Raw genomic sequence first — 15,669 nt, 5'->3', positions numbered from 1 at the left:
GCTTATTTCAGGTCTACACTGTCCCCTTATTTTCTCCCATAATCCTAGAGAACAAATGGTTCTCCCATTTTGTGCTATGATAAATGTCAGTATATTCAATAAGAAAGTTTAAGCTCAGCAAATACACTTCAATGAAATCATAGTGAGAATCCAGCCTTCTGTATAGAGGCATGTTTATTATACACTATATTTACGTATTATTTCATTTTCCAAACTCTCATCTCTTAATCCAGAGATACTTTATTTGAAGAAGTGCTGCACATTTATCTGCTCAGGATTGAGTGCCAAAAATGTGTCAGGAAAAGCTACTGGCAGCATGGTGGTAACTAAGGCCGGCATACGAAACACATATAAATGAGCAGATATTTCTAAAAATGTGTCACAGAAAGAGGGAAAGAAAGGAAAGGAATATGGTAGACAAAGACATTGATGATATCATCAGTTTGCTCAAGCCAGAATTCTTTATGTGAATAGTTAGAACGACTTGGACAATTTTTCAGTCAATCACTTCTGCTGTTAGAAATGTTAGCTCCAGTCATTAGTAGTTGTAACTTGAAAACACAGAGCAAGGGAAACAACTCTTATATTCAGAGCAGATCCCTTAGTTTCAATCTGATCAAATACTTAATAATTTTCTTCTACTGAAAAGTAATAATTTGTTGAATATTTTTCTCAGTCTGTATACTTTTAAATAACCTCTATATGACCCTCCCCCACAAAATGGGCACTTAGGAAACTCTCGTCAATTTTCAAAAATTAATGATTAACAATGCCAGGCTTGATGAAGCACAAGCTGGAATCAAGATGGCCAGGAGAAAAATCAGTAACCTCAGGTATGCAGATACTACCCTTATGGCAGAAAGCAAAGAACTAAAGAGCATCTTAAAGAAAGTGAAACAGGAGAGTGAAAAATCTGGCTTAAAAATCAACATTCAAAAACCAAGATCATGGCATCCAGTTCCATCACTTCGTGTCAAATAGATGGGGGAAACAATGGAAACAGTGACAGACTGTTTTCTTGGGTTTCAAAATCACTGCAGATGGTGACTAAAGCCATGAAATTAAAAGACACTTGCTCCTTGAAAGAAAAACGATGATCAACCTAGACAGCAAATTAAAAAGCATAGACATTACTTTGCTGACAAAGGTTTATCTAGTTAAAGCTATGGTTTTTCCAGTAGTCAGTATGGTTGTGAGAGTTGGACCATAAAAAGGCTGAATACTGAAGAACTGATGGTTTTGAACTGTGTTGTCAGAGAGGACTCCTGACAGTCCCTTGGACTGTAAGGAGACCAAATCAGCCAATCCTAAAGAAAATCAGTCCTGACTATATTGGAAGGATTAGTGTTGAAGCTACAATACTTTGGCCACCTGATGCGAAGAACTGACTCACTGGAAAAGACCCAGATGCTGGAAAAGACTGAAGGCAGGAGGAGAAGGGGAAGACAGAGAATGAGATGGTCGGATGGCATCACTGACTCAATGGACATAAGTTTGAGCAAGCTCTGGGAGTTGGTGATGGACAGGGAAGCCTGGTGTGCTGCAGTCCATGGGGTACAAAGAGTCAGACATGACTGAGCAACTGAACTGAACTGCACAGATCTGAATTCTCTTCACTGTTACTTTGGGGACCTCCTGTGACAAAGAGACCTGTACACACTACTGAGGCATAATAAGTCTCAGATAGTCATTCTTCATCTCAGAAGCATTTTTGGTACTTTTCCCCCTCATTTCACATACCTGAGAAAAATTTAATCTATTATCACAACTTATGTGCATGATACAGATTCTAGTTCTTGCATGAGTTAAAATATATATTAGATCAACATTTGTTTATTATTAGAAGAGGCTTATTAATATGGAAATGTGGAAATGGCAACTCACTCCAGTATTTGTGCCTGGAGAATTCCATGGGCAGAGGAGCCTGACAGGCTACAGATCATGGGGTAGCAAAGAATCTGACAAGACTGAGTGACTAACACTATTGATATATAGTCCACCAATCCCCCTTCTGAAGGGTCAAATACATAATATATCAATGATTCATATATTAAAATATGTTATAATAAATCAAACAATTTTATTAACTTTGTTGTTACCCAAATTTCTTGAATTGAGTCTAACATTTCCTACTCTAAATTTTACCCTCAACGAAGTCAAACAACCTAAGAAAGATAATAACTATCAGCCCCAGATGATAGTGAATATGTTTTGGGAACCTGTATTAATAAGGGACTCTAATATGAACATATGTATGAGAGTTGGTTTTCTTTTTACACTGTTAACAAAAATTCAGTTCAGTTCAGTCGCTCAGTCGTTTACAACTCTTTGTGACCCCATCAACCACAGCACACTAGGCCTCCCTGTCCATCACCAACTCCCGGAGTCCACCCACACCCATGTCCATTGAGTCTGTGATGCCATCCAACCATATCATCTGTCATCCCCTTCTCCTCCTGCCATCAATCTTTCCCAGCATCAGGGTCTTTTCAAATGAGTCAGCTCTTTGCATCAGGTTGCCAAATTATTGAAGTATTCAACTTCAGCATCAGTCTTTCCAATGAACACTGAGGACTGATCTCCTTTAGGATGGAATGGTTGGATCTCCTTGCAGTTCAAGGGACTCTCAAGAGTCTTCTCCACCACCACAGTTCAAAAGCATCAATTTTTTGGCACTCAGCTTTCTTCACAGTCCAACTCTCACATCCATACATGACCACTGAAAAAATCATAGCCTTGACTAGACGGACCTTTGTTAGCAAAGTAATATCTCTGCTTTTCAATATGCAATCTAGGTTGGTCATAACTTTCCTTAGAAGGAGTAAGTGTCTTTTAATTTCATGGCTGCAATCACCATCTGCAGTGATTTTGGAGCCCCCCCAAAATAAAGTCTGACACTGCATCCACTGTTTCCCCATCTATTTCCCTTGAAGTGATGGGACCAGATGCCATGATCTTCGTTTTCTGAATGTTGAGCTTTAAGCCAACTTTTTCACTCTCCTCTTTTACTTTCATCAAGAGGCTTTTTAGTTCCTCTTCACTTTCTGCCATAAGGGTGTTGTCCTATGCATATCTGAGGTTTTTGATATTTATCTGGCAATCTTGATTCCAGCTTGTGCTTCATCCAGCCCAGAATTTCTCATTATCTACTCTGCATATAAGTTAAATAAGCAGGGTGACAATATACAGCCTTGATTTACTCCTTTTCCTATTTGGAACCAGTCTGTTGGTCCATGTCCAGTTCTAACTGTTGCTTCCTGACCTGCATATAGGTTTCTCAAGAGGTGGGTCAGGTGGTTGGGTGTTCCCATATTTTCCAGAATTTTCCACAGTTTATTGTGATACACACAGTCAAAGGCTTTGTCACAGTCAATAAAGCAGAAATAGATGCTTTTTCTAGAACTCACTTGCTTTTTCGATGATCCAGCAACTGTTGGCAATTTGATCTCTGGTTCTTCTGTCTTTTCTAAAACCAGCTTGAACATCTGGAAGTTCACGGTTCAGGTATTGCTGAAGCCAGGCTTGGAGAATTTTGAGCATTACTTTACTAGCATGTGAGATGAGTGCAATTGTGCGGTAGTTTGAGCATTCTTTGGGATTGGAATGAAAATTGAACTTTTCCAGTCTTGTGGTCACTGCTGAGTTTTCCAAATTTGCTGGCATATGGAATGGAACACTTTCACAGCATCATCTTTCATGATTTGAAATAGCTCAACTGGAATTCCATCACCTCCACTAGCCTGGTTAGCAGTGATGCTTTCTAAGTCCCACCTGACTTCACATTCCAGTATGTCTGGCTCTAGGTGAGTGATCACACCATTGTGATTATCTGGGTCATGATCATCTTTTTTGTATAGTTCTTCTGTGTATTCTTGCCACCTCTTCTTAATGTCTTCTGCTTCTGTTAGGTTCATACCATCTCTGTCCTTTATCGAGCCCATCTTTGCATGAAATGTTCCCTTGGTATCTCTAATTTTCTTGAAGAGAAAAGTCTTTCCCATTCTGTTGTTTTCCTCTATTTCTTTGCATTGATTGCTGAGGAAGGCTTTCTTATCTCTCCTTGCTATTCTTTGGAACTCTGCATTCAAATGGGTATATCTTTTCTTTTCTTCTTTGCTTTTCGCTTCTCTTCTTTTCACAGCTATTTGTAAGGCCTCCTGAGACAACCATTTTACATTTCTTTTCCATGGGGATGGTCTTGATCCCTGTCTCCTGTACAAAGTCACAAACCTCTGTCCATAGTTCATCAGGCATTCTGTCTATCAGATCTAGTCCCTTAAATCTATTTCTCACTTCCACTGTATAGTTTTAATCCTAAGGACAATATAAAAGTATCCTGACCATTCTTAATAAGATTATAACTTTGTGGTGTAAGGCAATAAGGAATAGAGTATCAAAATGTATCTGTAATAATAAGCAGGGCCACTCCACTATGTATCTATAATTGTCTGTTTGAAAGCTTTATTTGTCTATAATTTTCCTCATAGTTATTCCATATCTTTTTATAAGTGGAATTTCAGAAATACACTGGAACTGTCCAAAATGAAAATATATACAGAATAATGCAACATAATCTTGGCAACATAAATCTGAACATTTTCTCTAGGGATTTGTTTCTAATAACATTTTCTTAATTTAATTTTATATTTAATTTGAGGATAATTACTTTACAATATTGTAATGGTTTCTGCCATACATTAACATGAAGCAGCCATAGGAATACATATGTACCCTCCATCTTAAACCTCCCTCCCCCACCTCCCTCCACATCCCACCCCTCTAGGTTGTCATAGAGCACCTGCTTTGGGTTCCCTACGTCAAAAAGCAAATTTCCATGGGCTATCTATTTTACATGCTGCTGCTGTTGCTAAGTCGTTTCTGTCACGTCCGACTCTGTGTGACCCCAGAGACGGCAGCCCACTAGGCTCCACCATTCCTGGGATTCTCCAGGCAATAATACTGGAGTGGGTTGTCATTTCCTCACCAATGCATGAAAGTGAAAAGTGAAAGTGAAGTCACCCAGCCATGTCTGACTCTTAGCTACCCCATGGACTGCAGCCTACCAGGCTCCTCTGTCCATGGGTTTTTCCAGGCAAGAGCACTGGAGTAGGGTGCCATTGCTGTCTCTGATCTATTTTACATATGATAATATATATTTTTCAATGCTATTCTCTCAAGTCATCCCACCCTCTCCTTCCCACACTGTGACCCTAAGTTCATTCTTTATGTCTGCATCTCCTTTGCTGCCCTGCAAATAGGATCATCAGTACCATCAGTCTAAATTCCATATATATGCATTAACACATGGTATTTGTCTTGTTGTGACTTACTCTCATAACATTTAACTTAATTAAATTAAATTATTATTATTATTATGTTTTACCTGAGAAACACTTATGGGGAGAAAAAAGCATACATAGATTGTCCAGGACCCAAACATTGATGGAGTGCGGCGAGAGGAGCTACCCCAGGCCAAAGGTCAGGGATGGTGGCTGAGCTTTTCTGGAGCAGCCATGAAGAGAGACACCACATCCAATGTTAGAAAAACCCAGCTAAGACGGTAGGCACTGAGAGAGGGGATTGGGGGCAGACTTACTGAAACTAAAGTCAGGGACAACTAGCTAATCTGATCACATGGACCACAGCCTTGTCTAATTCAATGAAATTAAGCAATGCCATATGGGGCCAACCAAGATGGAAGGGTCATGGTGGAGGGGTCTGACAGAATGTAGTCCGCTGGAGAAGGGAGTGTCAAATCACTTCAGTATTCTTGCCTTGAGAATCCCGTGAACAGTATGAAAAGGCAAAAAGATAGGGCACTGAAAAATGAACTCCCCAGGTCAGTAGGTGCCCAATATGCTACTGGAGATCAGTGGAGAAATAACTCCAGAAAGAAGGAAGGGATGCAGCCAAAGCAAAAACAATATCCAATTGTGAATGGGACTGGTGATAGAAGAAAGATTCAATGCTTTAAAGAGCAATATTGCATAGGAACCTGGAATATTAGGTCCATGAATCAGGGCAACTTGCAAGTGGTCAAACAGGAGATGACAAGAGTGGACATCGACATTCTAGGAATCAGTGAACTAAGATGGACTGGAATGGGTGAATTTAACTCAGATGACCATTATATTACTACTGTGGGCAGGAATCCTTAAGAAATGGAGTAGCCATCATAGTCAACAAAAGAGTCTGAAATGCAGTACTTGGATGCAGTCTCAAAAATGACAGAATGATCTCTGTTCGTTTCCATGGCAAACCATTCAATATCACTGTAATCCAAGTCTATGCCCCAACCAGTAACGCCAAAGAAGGTGAGCAATTGTATGAACACCTACAAGACCTTCTAGAACTAACACCCAAAAAGGATGTCCTCTTCATTATAGGGAACAGGAATGCAAAAGTAGGAAGTCAAGAAACACCTGGAGTAACAGGCAAATTTAGCCTTGGAGTACAGAATGAAGCAAAGCAAAGGCACATAAAGTTATGCCAAGAGAATGCCTGGTCATAGCAAACAACCTCTTCCAACAATACAAGAGAAGACTTTACACATGGACATCACCAGATGGTCAACAAAATCAGACTGATTATATTCTTTGTAGCCAAAGATGGAGAAGCTCTATACAGTCAGCAAAAACAAGACTGGGAGCTGACTATGGCTTGGATCATGAACTCCTCATTGCCAAATTCGGACAGAAATTGAAGAAAGTGAAGAAAACCACTAGACCATTCAGGTATGACCTAAATCAAACCCCTTACGATTATACAGTGGAAGTGAGAAATAGATTTAAGGGACTAGATCTGATAGACAGAGTGCCTGATGAACTATGGATGGAGGTTCCTGACATTGTACAGGAGACAGGAATCAGAACCATCCCCAAGAAAAAGAAATGCAAAAAAACAAAATGGCTGTCTGATGAGGCCTTACAAATAGCTGTAAAAAGAAAAGAAGCGAAAAGCAAAGGAAAAAAGGAAAGATATACCCATTTGAATGCAGAGTTCCAAAGAATAGTAAGGAGAGATAAGAAAGCCTTCCTCAGCGATCAATGCAAAGAAATAGAGGAAAACAATAGAATGGGAAAGATTAGAGATCTCTTCAAGAAAATTAGAGATACCAAGGGAACATTTCATGCAAAGATGGGGTCAGTAAAGGACAAAAATGGTATGGACCTAAGAGAAGCAGAAGATATTAAGAAGAGGTGGCAGGATTATGCAGAAGAACTCTACAAAAAAAGATTTTCATGACCCAGATAACCACGATGGTGTGAACACTCACCTAAAGCCAGACATCCTGGAATTCGAAGTCAAGTGGGCCTTAGGAAGGATCACTGAGAACAAAGCTAGTGGAGGTGATGGAATTCCAGTTGAGCTATTTCAAATCCTAAAAGATGATGCTGTGAATGTGCTGCACTCAATATGCCAGCAAATTTGGAAATCCCAGCAGTGGTCAGGACTGTAAAAGGTCAGTTTTCATTCCAATCTGAAAGAAAGGCAATGCCAAAGAATACTTAACTGCTACACAATTGCACTCATCTCACATGCTAGTAAAGTAATGCTTAAAATTCTCCAAGCCAGGCTTCAGCAATACGTGAACTGTGAGCTTCCAGATGTTCAAGCTGGTTTTAGAAAAGGGAGAGGAACCAGAGATTAAGTTGCCAACATCTGCTGGATCATCGAAAAGCAAGCGAGTTTCAGAAAAACATCTATTTCTGCTTTATTGACTGTGACAAAGCCTTTGACTGTGTGTATCACAATAAACTGGAAAATTCTGAAAGAGATGGAAATACCAGACCATCTGACTTGCCTCTGATGAAACCTGTATTCAGGTCAGGAAGTAATAGTTAGAACTGGGCATGGAACAGCAGACTGGTTCCAAATAGGAAAAGGAGTATGTCAAGGCTGTACATTGTCACCCTGCTTATTTAACTTATATGCAGAGTAGATCATGAGAAATTCTAGGCTGGATGAAGCACAAGCTGGAATCAAGATTGCCCAGATAAATATCAATAACCTCAGATATGCAGAGGACACCAACCTTATGGCAGAAATTGAAAAAAGAACTAAAGAGCCTCTTGCTGCAAGTGAAAGAGGAGAATGAAAAAGTTGTCTTAAAGCTCAACATTCAGAAAACGAAGATCATGGCATCTGGTACCATCACGTCATGGCAGATAGATAGGGAAACAGTGGAAACAGTGGCTGACTTTATTTTTCTGGGCTCCAAAATCACGCAGATGATGATTGCAGCCATGAAATTAAAAGATGCTTACTCCTTGGAAGGAAAGTTATGACCAACCTAGACAGCATATTAAAAAGCAGAGACATTACTTTGCCAACAAAGGTCTATCTAGTCAAGGCTATGGTTTTTCCAGTGGTTATATATGGATGTTAGAGTTGGACTATACGGAAGGCGTAGTGCTGAAGAATTGATGCTTTTGAACTGCAGTATTGGAGAAGACTCTTGAGAGTCCCTTGGACTGCAAGGAGATCCGACCAGTCCATCCTAAAGGAGATCAGTCCTGGGTGTTCATTGGAAGGACTGATGTTGAAACTGAAACTCCAATACTTTGGCCACCTGATGCGAAGAGCTGACTCATTGGAAAAGACCCTGATGCTGGGAAAGGTTGACAGCAGGAGGAGAAGGGGACAACGGAGGATGAGATGGCTGGATGGCATCATCGACTCGATGGATGTGGGTTTGGGTGGACTCCAGGAGTTGGTGATGGACAGGGAGGCCTTGTGTGCTGTGGTTCATGGGATTGAGAAGATTCGGACATGACTGAATGAATGAACTCAACAGAACTGACAGAATATTCCAATTCTGAGATTCTTAACTGTGCAGTTCTATTCTAACATTTGCTAGCTTGTCAATTTTTTTTTTCTTTGAAACTGTGCATTTCAGTAAGAATTCAGTAATAGCCACATGATTGAATTTCAAAAATTATTTATACGCTTAGAGTTTTCTCAGCAAAAAAAAAAAAAAAAATAACTAATATTGATAGTCCTACGAGTTGAAAGAAATGAACACAAGTTATTTTCAAAATGGCAGTTTTAGAAGCCATCATCTCTTCAGAACAGGATGTTTTTTCAGTTTTAAAAAAACTTCATCTCCAGTGCTATCTGGCATTTATAAACATACTTTAGCAGACTCCAAATTGCTAAGGAAGCTTAACTATAAATCCTTTTCCAAGATTAGGTACATCTCCACAACTCTTAATTCATTAAAGCTATCAGGTAGGTAACTAAGGGTAATGAGGAAAATGTTTTGAGAGTATCAGTTATAAAATGTGTTCATAACACAATCCCGAATACCAATAGTTACATTCAGTCAAGAAGAATATGTTTTCTCTCTCAGATCTATGTATTCTCTCCCAATACCAAAATACCCAAAACAAACATAAATATATGATCAAAACTTAAAATAAGTGATTTTATCAGCTATCACTCTCCTTCTCCTCTTTAAAATCTTTCAAGAAGGTTATTCTTACCTCCCACTTACAGCTCAAATACTTGAATGTGGATTCTATGACCAATCAGACATCTCACTGTTTCTCAGAGGGGCCATAGTCTTCCATCTCCCCTTTCCTTACCCTTTCAATACTTTTCAGAAACTTTCAAAATCTCTCTTACTACAATCTATTTCCTTGAATTGCTAGAAAAAAACACCCTCTCAGTTTTCTCCTCTATCTGTGTCTGTTACTTTTTTGTCTCTTTTAGTGACTCTTCTTTCTCTAGTTTCTTTAAAATTTGAAAACATTTAGATTCTATCCTAGGTACTCCTATCAATGTATTAAAGCTCACTTCTCCTCACAGGCTTCTGTTCCATTCCAGCAAATACATTTACCAGTGAAGCAAATGAGCCACAAGTTTCCATCTCTAGAGCAGAAGACCTTTTCCACATACCAACTGCTTGTTAGGTATTGGGGTTCCCAGGTGGCACAGTGGTTTGAATTTGCCAAAAACACAAAAGAAATGTGGAATTTCTCTTCCATTATACCTTACAATTTTCTCTGTGGTCAAGTGTTCTTCCTTTCCACAGAGAATAATTCTATTTGCACATTTATTGAGCTGAAAATCTGAGAGTCACTCTTGATTCTTAATACTCTCTCACCTCACTTCAGATCAATCACACGAGTCATCAGTTTTAACTGCTAGCTCAGTTCAGTTCCATCTCTCAGTCATGTCTGACTCTACGTGACCACATGGACTGTAGTACGCCAGGCTTCCCTGTCCAACACCAACTTCCGGAGCTTGTTCAACTTATGTCCATCGAGTCGGTGATGCCATCCAATCATCTCATCTGTCTTCCCCTTCTCTTCCCACCTTCAGTCTTTCCCAGCATCAGGGTCTTTTCCAATGAGTCGGTTCTTCGCATCATGTGGCCAAAGTATTGGAGCTCCAGCTTCAGTATCAGTCCTTCCAATGAATATTCAGGACTGATTTTCTGTAGGATTAACTGATTTGGTCTCCTTACAGTCCTAGGGACTCTCAAGAGTCTTCTGCAACACCGCAGTTCAAAAGCACTAATTCTTCAGCACTCAGCTTTCTTTATAGTCCAACTTTCAAAGCCATACATGACTATTGGAAAAACCCAATTTTCCAATACCCTAGGGTTTTCCAAAAACCCTAGTTTTGATTAGATGGACCTCTGTTGGCAAAGTAATATCTCTGCTTTTTAATATGCTGTCTAGGCTGGTCATAACTTTTCTTCCAAGGAGCAAGTGTCTTTTAATTTCATGGCTGCAGTCACTACCTGCAGTGATTTTGAAGCCCAAGAAAGTCTATCACTGTTTTTATTGCTTCCCCATCTATTTCACATGAAGTGATTGGACCAGATGCCATGATCTTGGTATTCTGAACGTTGAGTTTTAAGCAAATATTTTCACTCTCCTCTTTCATCTTCATCAAGAGGGTCTTTAGTTCTTCTTTGCTTTCTGCCATAAGGGTGGTGCCATCTGCATATCTGAGGTTATTGATATTTCTCTTGGCAATCTTGACTCCAGCTTGTGCTTCATCTAGCCCAGCATTTCTCATGATGCTTTCTGCATATAAGTTAAATAAGCAGGGTAACAATACGCAGCCTTGATAGTACTCCTTTCCCTATTTGGAACCAGTCTGCTCTTCCATGTCCAGTTCTAACTGTTGCTTCTTGACCTGCATACAGATTTCTCAGGAGGCAGATCAGGTGCTCTGGTATTTTCATCTCTTTAAGAGTTTTCCACAGCTTGTTGTGATCCACACAGTCAAAGGCTTTATCTTACTCAATAAAGCAGAAGTAGATGCTTTTCTGGAACTCGCTTGTTTTTTTTTGATGATCTAGAAGATGTTGCCAATTTCATCTCTTGTTCCTCTGCCTTTTCTAAATCCAGCTTGAACATCTGGAAGTTCATGGTTCACATACTGCTGAAGCCTGGCTGGGACAATTTTGAGCATTACTTTGCTATCGTGTGAGACGAATACAATTGTGCGGTAGTTTGAACATTCTTTGGCATTGCCTTTCTTTCAGATTGGAATGAAAACTGACTTTTTCCAGTCCTGTGGCCACTGCTGAGATTTCCAAATTTGCTGGCATATTGACTGCAACTCTTTCACAGCATCATCTTTTAGGATTTGAAATAGCTCAACTAGAACTCCATCACCTCCACTAGCTTGGTTCAAAGTGATACTTCCTAAAGCCCACTTGACTTTGCATTTCCGGGTGTCTGGCTCTAGATCAGTGATCACACCATTGTGATTATCTGGGTCATGAAGATTTTTTTGTACAGTTCTTCTGTGTATTCTTGTCACCTCTTCTTAATATCTTCTGCTTCTGTTAGGTCCATACCATTTCTGTCCTTTATTGTGCCCATCTTTGCATGAAATGTTCCCTTCAGTATCTCTAAGTTTTTGAAGAGATCTCTCGTCTTTCCCATTCTATTGTTTTCTTCTATTTCTTTCCACTGATCACTGAGGAAGGCTATCTTATCTCTCATCGCTATTCTTTGGAACTCTATATTAAAATGGGTATACCTTTTCTTTTCCTCTTTCCCTTTCACTTCTCTTCTTTTCCCAGCTATTTCTATCTTCTCTTCTCCCTCTCAGCTATGTTACACACTGGGACAGTTTCATGTTCCTCCTGTGAATCTTTGCAAATCAATGCTCACTTTTATCCTAATTGATAGCACTGCATAGTAAATGCTTACTTGTCTCATCCATGAACTGAAAGCTCCTAGAGGCCAGAGACTACATGTTCCTCAGCATTATGTTCCTGGTCCTAAAGAAATGCCTAATAAATAGAAGATGCCATACACACACACACACACACACACACACACATATATATAACATGATATATATAACATATAACTTAAATATATGAATATATGTTTAATATATTTATTAAACTTAATATATATATTAAACTTAATATATATAACTCATATAACTTAAATAAATGGATATAGGTGCTAGTATTTAAATTTAGATCAGTGTCTTTCACAACTCATACCTGCTAAATGCAGAACAATTGGTAATGGCTATAACAAAAATCAAGTGGCTCATTTGAGCTCATCATTATACACGATGCTGCATAAGGAAGAAAGATACAATTACTAAATCAGAAGCATTTCAAGGCATGTTATTACTTGTTTAGGAAGCCACTGCTTACAGCATCAGAAGGCTTATAGAAGCTTTGTGTCGAAACACCAGCCATATTTATGGACATAACCTTTTTCGCAGGGAAATGAGAAACTCTGGTATTTTTCTGCTCTTTATGTGAGCAGAAAAAAAAATGTTTTTAACTCAACAACCTACTTGGTCATCCATAAGAAACTTTAAAAAACCAAAGTAATTAACTTTTATTAGTCCAATTTTAGTGAAATGAAAAATAAAAATGATATATGAACATGATTATAAATAAATCTGAATACCTTCCTACAGGGTAGACTTAAACAGATCCGCTTTAGGACTAATGCTGGAATAAAAAAATAGAATCAGAAATACACAGCAAATGTCTAGCGATATTCCTTATATTTTTACAGAAGGGAATCTTAAGTAAAGATGTCCTTGCCTCTACATGGCATTACTATAATCAAATGATAGGAAATGTAGCAATTTGACAGTTCTGAGCTACCTTGACCTCATGGGTTCCTCCTCCTACTTCCGGAAATTCAGTGTTTCTCAGAGGAAGATCATACATTTACTTTAATCTTAATATAAGTAAGTCAATCCTTCTGTGTATTTTTCCAATTAGCTTGTTGCCTCCTCTATACGTAACTGAAGGGAAAGCAACCTAACCCTTGACTATCATTCAGTCTTATATTTGAGCCAGCCTTCATTGTGATCTACCTCATTAAAACAATATTTAATATACTATGAAATTATATTAACATCTTGTTAATATTTGGAATATATTAAAAGGAAAGTTCCAGAAAGAAATGATCTAAGAATAAGATGTAGCACAACTTTGCTATGTGAAAATACTCATAGTGTACTACATTTGAAGAGTAGTCTTAGAGCTATAATGATAATGACAGAGTTACCATGCATAGACCAATTACCATGAATCCTTTTAAGTAAATTATCATCACCATTCTAAGAATTAAGAAACTGAGACTTAATTATTCTAAGGAAACTTCCTGGGATCAGATGGCCACTAAAAGGCAGCATGAGATAATAACTCTTGCTTGTCTCCGTAACCCACATTCTTAAGCATCTCTGTCAACTGCCTCAATGTTAAAGAAATCCAAAGTGAGCATCCATTTGTCAAAAAGGGAAAGATAAATCCTGTGGTTTACCACATCAACTTCAACACTGCTGTCTTGGATCTTTACCAGGAGAATTTCATCAGTAAAATTATAAATGAAAGAATGCTAACAAGAGAGACTTTTGGCATTTTCAATCACTTCATTTGCATTCAGTCCATCTTAGAATGAATTACACAGTATGCATTTGAGATTACTATCAGGCACATATATATCACTATCACAATGTATCTTAATAAATATGCTTATCATTCCATTTTCAAACATGAAATGCTAAAGTTCCCAAGTGTTAAAACATCAATACAGTGACACTAACAACTGAAAGGTCTTTTCATTTTACCAGTCTTATTTATACTATTAATATTACAGTCCATCTTGTATTCAAATATATATAAGTATGCATTAAAAACGTACAGTTCGCCCTCTCTTGAATTATAATGATTTATTTGCCTCAGAGGTTGATAAACTATATTAAGAAAAGGACCATGCTTCCTTCTTATTTGTATCATATCATTTCCTAGCATACAACTTAGTATATAGTTGCTACTCCAAAGTGTGGCTTATCAAAATCTTTAATTCACATCACATAGTTCTTTTTCCCCTTCTTCATTTTTTCATCCAGCCGTCTATCCATGCAATCTATATTATTTCTGTTTAATCTACTCATCTATCATAATTAATTGATCAATATCTAGCTTAAAAGTTAATATGTCAAAGTCTCCATTTAGAATGAAACATTTTTAAAGGAATGGCTTTTATTTGATTAGAAAGAGAATAAAATGATTGATTATTAGGATATTCTCAGTAAAAAAAAGAAGATTAATGATTACTAATTGTGGAAAATCGATAATATCTACATCAGTATCTCTCACCACATATGTTTCTCTTACAATAGGTCTCTGGAGCTCTTTCTACTAAGTGATATAATGAATGATCTCTCCCCTTGAATCTATGTTGGTTTGTTACTTTGACTCCAGTGGAAGGGACACTCTGTGAGTTCTGAAACTGTTAGGGGAAGCACACTGACTGAAACCACCCTCCCTGGCCAGGTTCTCTTACAACAGGAGGTCCTGGTAAGGAACATGCAACTAATAAGCCACCACCAACAAGAAGAGTTTGGGAAAAGTCAAAAGGAGACACCACGTGTCTATCCACCTCCCAGAATCCCTCTTGCTAGCATCCATCTTGGCTGAGTGATGCGTGCGCCACCAGGAAGGACTCTGAGTCAAACTGATTGGCCAAAGACAACATGGAAACTAATCCCATCAACATAAAACCCAAGACTGCGAGCCACGTAGCAGAGCAGTTCTCCTGGATTCCCTTACCCTCCTGCTCTCCACTGGGGTGCCCTCTTCCAATAAAGTCTCTTGCTTTGTCAGCACATGTCTCCTTGGACAATTGTTTACTGAGTGTTAGACAAGAGCCCACTCTTGAGGCCCTGGAGGGGGACCCCCTTCCTACAACAAAGCTAGGGGATAAAAGGCTATACAAATTCACTTGAGACACTCAGAATTCTGAACAGTCAGTCTGTGAGGAAGCCCAAATTAGGCCAGGAAAACAGACTATATGAAGAGTCTGTGAAATGACTTGAAGAAAAATATACAGGTGGAAGTCTCACTTGCTGCATTCTTCCAGCATTTTATCTCCATCTACCATCTGAATACAACTGCTGGGAGACCTTGATCTAAAACTTCCAGTTGAGAACTTCTCAAATTCCTTTATTCATAGAAACCATGAGAGAGAACTATTTGCTTTATTGTTGCTTTAAGCCCATATGTTTTCAGGTGATTTGTTACACTAGAGTGACTAGAGCCCTGCATTTTAATCTATACATTCTTTCAGAACAGTATATAGGGACACAATTAAGTACCTGCACCTACTAAAGAACAAAAAAACAAAACAAACTTGCTTGATGGTTTGACCATATCCA

General features: G+C 38.6%; 1 protein-coding gene and 1 pseudogene across 1 annotated transcript in view; one reads left to right on the top strand and one right to left on the bottom strand.

Moving 5' to 3' along the window:
- The window catches only part of PCDH15 (protocadherin related 15), a 1,725,758-nt gene that overhangs the window by 953,634 nt on the left and 756,455 nt on the right, over nucleotides 1–15,669 (bottom strand). The window lies entirely within an intron of this gene.
- LOC139035917 (craniofacial development protein 2-like) lies at nucleotides 5,829–6,729 on the top strand (annotated as a pseudogene).

This window comes from Odocoileus virginianus, chromosome 7, assembly GCF_023699985.2.
Source record: "Odocoileus virginianus isolate 20LAN1187 ecotype Illinois chromosome 7, Ovbor_1.2, whole genome shotgun sequence".
Lineage (NCBI taxonomy): Eukaryota > Metazoa > Chordata > Mammalia > Artiodactyla > Cervidae > Odocoileus > Odocoileus virginianus.
The sequence above is the reverse complement of the archived record's forward strand: the minus strand, read 5'-3'. Positions and strand labels throughout refer to the sequence as shown.